The following is a 4,457-nucleotide window of genomic DNA, read 5'->3' as shown; positions in this document are numbered from 1 at the left end:
GACTGGCCTCAAACTCTCAGTCATCTGCCTTTTGCTGCCCTCCAAGTGCTGGTTTTAAAGGCATGTGCCACCACACCTGGCCTGTGTTTGAACGTAGAATTCCTTGATTAGTAGGCAGGTTGAGATAGTTTACAGATGCATTGGCCTTTGGGAGTCCTTTCTCTGTGATGTGTCTTGTGCCTCTTTGCTGTCCTCTGTGCATTTCCCTCTTGGTTGTGTCCCTGTTTATGTGTGGGAATTCTTCCTGTATTCTAGACTTCAATTATTTGATAATTTCCTATGATATAAATATCTCCTTGTGTGTAATTTGTCTTATTCTATTTAGTGTGTCGTTTTTGTTTTTGTTTTTTTGTTTTTCCAGACAGGGTTTCTCTGTGTAACAGCCCTGGATGTCCTGGAACTCGCTTTGTAGACCAGACTGACCTCAAACTCACAGAGATCTGCCTGCTCTGTCTCTTGAGTGCTGGGCTTAAAGGCGTGCGCCACCACACTTGGCCTAGTGTGACTTTTGATGAAAAGCAGTAACTGATATTGAACTCCAGTTGGAAGAGGTGAGTCTGGTCTCAAAATGGAGGGCCATGATCCAAAGGAACCAGAACAGTTGAGGAAGCTGTTTATTGGTGGTCTGAGCTTTGAAACCACAGATGATAGCTTAAGAGAACATTTTGAGAAATGGGGCACACTTACAGACTGTGTGGTAATGAGAGATCCCCAAACAAAACGTTCCAGGGGCTTTGGTTTTGTGACCTACTCTGTGTTGAAGAGGTGGATGCTGCAATGTGTGCTCGGCCACACGAGGTTGATGGGCCTGTGGTGGAACCAAAGAGAGCTGTTTCTAGGAGGATTCTGTAAAGCCTGGTGCCCATTTAACCGTGAAGAACATTTTTGTTGGTGGTATTAAAGAAGATACAGAAGAATATAATCTGAGAGACTACTTTGAAAAGTATGGCAAAATCGAAACCATAGAAGTTATGGAAGACAGGCAGAGTAGAAAAAAGAGAGGATTCGCTTTTGTAATTTTTGATGATCATGACACAGTTGATAAAATTGTTATTCACAAATACCACACTATTAATGGGCATAACTGTGAAGTGAAAAAGGCCCTTTCTAAACAAGAGATGCAGTCTGCTGGATCACAGAGGTCATGGACGTGGATCTGGCAAATTTAGGGGTGGTGGAGGAAACTTTGGAGGTGGTGGAGGTAATTTTGGTCGTGGTAGAAACTTTGGTGGAAGAGGAGGCTATGGTGGTGGAGGTGGTGGCAGCAGAGGTGGTTATGGAGGTGGTGATGGTGGATATAATGGATTTGTAGGTCATGGTGCCAACTCTACTGGTGGTCTTGGTTACAGTAGTAGAGGAGGCTATGGTGGTGGTAGACCAGGAGATGGAAAGCAAGGTGGTGAATATGGTGGTGGTTACAATGGAGGAGGAAATTTTGGTGGAGGTAACTATGGTGGTGGTGGTAACTATAATGACTTTGGAAATTATAGCGAACAACAGCAATCAAATTATGGGCTCATGAAAGGGGGCAGTTTTGGTGGAAGAAGCTCAGGCAGTCCCTATAGTGGTGGCTATGGATCTGGTGGTGGAAGTGGTGGATATGGTAGCAGAAGGTTTGAAAAAAAACAGAAAGGGGATCCCGTTCCTAGCAGGAGAGAGAGCGAGGAGTTGTCAGGAGAGCTGCAGGTTACCTTGAGACAGTCGTCCTAAATGCATTAGAGGAACTGTAAAAATCTGCCACAGAAGGAGCGATGATCCATAGTCAGAAAAGTTATTGCAGCTTAAACAGGAAACCCTTCTTGTTCAGGACTGTCATAGCCACAATTTGCAAAAAGTGCAGTTATTGATTCATGCAATGTAGTGTCAATTAGATGTACATTCCTGAGGTCTTTTATCTGTTGTAACTTTTTCTTTTTCTTAACATTACATCAGGTATATTGCCCTGTAAATTATGGTAGTGGTATCAGGAATAAAAAAATTAAGGAATTTTTAACTTAAAAAAAAGAAAAGAGAAGCAGTAACTTTTTGTTTTTCTTTTTAAATTCAAAATCTTTATTTTTTTATTTTATTTATTTATTGAGACAACTTATGAATTATGCATGGAAGGACCCCCAAGGGTATCCCGTGAGTGCAGGGAAACATGCTGGGCAGATAGATGCAGTGGCGAGCTGAGCATACCATGCGGGCATGGTGGCAGCAACAGCGGCCAGGAATTCACAACCCAGACACTGCGTCCATGTGGAGAGCTGATTTTAATAGAGAGATGAAGAGAAAGATAGGAGAAAGAGAGAGAGAGAGAAGTCAAGGGTGCCCGCCTTGTGGGAGGAAAAGCAGAAGAGAGAGAGGAAGGGGAGGGATTTCTCCTTAGAATGAGGTGTTTATATTAGGATACAGGGTGGCGCCAAGAGGTGGGATTTCAAGGGTTGAAATATTAACATTCCTCCATTTTGATTATTATAAAAAGAGGTGAGTTATGGAAGGAAGTGAGGGAACAAGGGCGTTGAGTTCTTGAGGCTACTTCAAGCTGACAGGGGGCGAAGTGGGGAGGGGAGAAGCAGGGAGTCACGCATGGCAGATGTCAGGAACGTTCCTTGAGGGAGCTGAGGAGGCAGGTTGCAGCAGTGGTGTTCAGGAGCCTGGGGGGAAATGGCATACCAAATCAGGAGTATAGAAGCCATGGCATCTGCTGTTTCTCTGGAGGTCAGGTGGGAACAATGAATCTGCAAAATATGCTCGAAAAATAGGTGGGGTCAGAAATGGGCTCTGGAGATGTTAGTTTTCATCAGACCAGATTTCTTGATGCAGTAGCAAAACTTTCCCCAGGAGCCTGTAGGTATCTGTAAGACAGCTGGAATGGATTTACATCATGGCAAAAGGGCTAAAAATCCATTTAAGGACTCTTGAGAACTCTTTGTAGTCAATGTTCTATCAGATTATCAAACCTGCATTTATCAGTATTAAAATTTTGAACCTCTGGAGTTATATCTGAAACTGGTCTATCCTGTACCATGAAGTCTATGAATGAATGAATGAGACATACCTATCTGTAATTGGAGAGAGTATATATATAAAATCTTGGGATTGGGGCTGTTAAACTGATACCCTAGTCATTAAACATTGTCAGATCTAAGAAGGATAAATTTAAGGAGAAGTGAGACAGCTTTCCAGCTACCTAGGCAACAATCCCAAGTCTGTCTGTGGTCTTTGGGGTGGGGGGCAGAAGCCCCAAAGGTAGCATGTGTTCAGGTGATAGGCCCAGAAGATCTGACAGATTTTTCTTTCTTTCTTTCTTTCTTTCTTTCTTTCTTTCTTTCTTTCTTTCTTTCTTTCTTTCTTTCTTTCTTTCTTTCTTCCTTCCTTCCTTCCTTCCTTCCTTCCTTCCTTCCTTCCTTCCTTCCTTCCTTCCTTCCTTCCTTCCTTCCTTTCTTTCTTTCTTTCTTTCTTTCTTTCTTTCTTTCTTTCTTTCTTTCTTGAGACAGGGTTTCTCTGTGTAGTTTTGGAGCCTGTCCTGGAACTTACTCCGTAGACCAGGCTGGCCTCGAACTCACAATTGTACGCTTGCCTCTGCCTCCTGAGTGCTGGGATTAAAGGCGTGCGCCACCACTGCCCAGCCTGACAGATTTTATCTGTGGAGCAGAAATTTGGGGAGACTGACCCACCTTGACTTTGCGGTATGAGGCAATCGGTCCTCCATTGTTCCACTTATTCACAGTCTGGACAGGATCAGTTTTTCACTGTGTGGTCAGCCCTGCCATAAGTGGAAGTTCTTCTGTGGCCACCTGTCTTCTTGGAGGGGATTCAGGATGCTGCCAGGAGCTGACATGTCTCTCTATCATAAAAAGGCTTTTATATTAAATGCCATATTCTCAGATCTCTACAGGTGTTTGAGGACTGGGGGAACAAATCTGTTAGATGTATTTATAACTTTGAGAGCATATATATGACTTAAATCTGAATATACAGGTTTCCCAGTTAGTCACAGCTTAATGAAGTCAGCAAGGACAGGGACATTCACATTCTTAAGCCTGAATAGACCTTGAGTAAGGAGAGACATTCTTTAAGCTGTTGGCAGTGATATCTGAATCTATTACCATTTTCAAGGTCCTGTAGCTGTAGTTCTGATCTTTGAGTACCGCCAGGTTATAAACCTGAATGACTTATATAGAAATAATTATTTCTTAAGCTGTCTCCTGAGAGGGCAAAGAAGAGTGACAGGGAAAGATCCCAAGGCTGAATGTGAACAGGAGAAAAGGGGCTTATGAGTCAGGGTGCAGCCTAACTCTGAGACAAGGACCCTCTGAGAAAAGGAAAAGGACCTTCTTGGTGGACTTTATGCCAGGGTTTCCATCCCTAACCTAGCCCTCCAGCCTGTCCTGGGAACAGGGAGCATAGGATGATGTATTCTCCATAGCTGCTTCAAGCTGAAACAGGGTGTAAATGGTCAGGAGGACTCTGGC

General features: G+C 43.5%; 1 pseudogene; it reads left to right on the top strand.

Annotated features, from left to right (window-relative positions):
- The first annotated feature begins 534 nt into the window (after positions 1 to 534).
- LOC102925236 (heterogeneous nuclear ribonucleoprotein A3 pseudogene) lies at positions 535 to 1,710 on the top strand (annotated as a pseudogene).
- Positions 1,711 to 4,457: the final 2,747 nt, after the last annotated feature.

This window comes from Peromyscus maniculatus, chromosome X, assembly GCF_049852395.1.
Source record: "Peromyscus maniculatus bairdii isolate BWxNUB_F1_BW_parent chromosome X, HU_Pman_BW_mat_3.1, whole genome shotgun sequence".
Lineage (NCBI taxonomy): Eukaryota > Metazoa > Chordata > Mammalia > Rodentia > Cricetidae > Peromyscus > Peromyscus maniculatus.
The sequence above is the reverse complement of the archived record's forward strand: the minus strand, read 5'-3'. Positions and strand labels throughout refer to the sequence as shown.